The following is a 398-nucleotide window of genomic DNA, read 5'->3' as shown; positions in this document are numbered from 1 at the left end:
CCATGCGCTCAGCCCGCCCTCCGCGCCGCCCGCCGCCCCGGGGCCGCGGCCGCCACCACCCGCGCCATCGCGCCGCCGCCCGCTCCGAGGGCACAATGGAGCCGCCGCGCCGCTCATGCATATGCATGACGCCGCGCGCCGGCCCCGCCCCCAGGCCAGAGCAGTGGAGCCCCGAGCCGGCACTCGGGCGGGGCTGCCGCGGGCCTGCGCGGGCCGGGGTGGCTGACCGAGTGGGGCCGAGCCGGGAGCGGGCGGGCAGCGCGGGCGGCGGGGGACCGTGACCGGCGACCCGCGCCCCCTACACACCTTTCCGAACGCCGCGCCTGCGGAGCCTCCAAAGCTTCCTGCTCGCTGTCCGCCGGGGCGTGGCCAGATGGAGGGGCGGGGCCTGATGGAGT

The 398-nt window shown here is 79.9% G+C and overlaps 1 protein-coding gene across 4 annotated transcripts in view; it reads right to left on the bottom strand.

The window, feature by feature from the left end:
- ZMIZ2 (zinc finger MIZ-type containing 2) overlaps positions 1-398 on the bottom strand; it is a 15,146-nt gene extending 14,748 nt beyond the window's left edge. For 2 of the 4 annotated variants that reach the window (XM_049641179.1, XM_049641181.1), the window contains exon 1: positions 307-398. The gene's annotated coding sequence lies outside the window, so the exon portion shown is untranslated. The remainder of the gene's footprint in view (positions 1-306) is intronic. The other 2 variants (XM_049641180.1, XM_049641182.1) reach the window with 1 other exon arrangement.

Source organism: Panthera uncia, chromosome A2 (assembly GCF_023721935.1).
Source record: "Panthera uncia isolate 11264 chromosome A2, Puncia_PCG_1.0, whole genome shotgun sequence".
Classification (NCBI taxonomy): Eukaryota; Metazoa; Chordata; class Mammalia; order Carnivora; family Felidae; genus Panthera; species Panthera uncia.
This window is presented reverse-complemented; position numbering and strand designations above follow the sequence as displayed.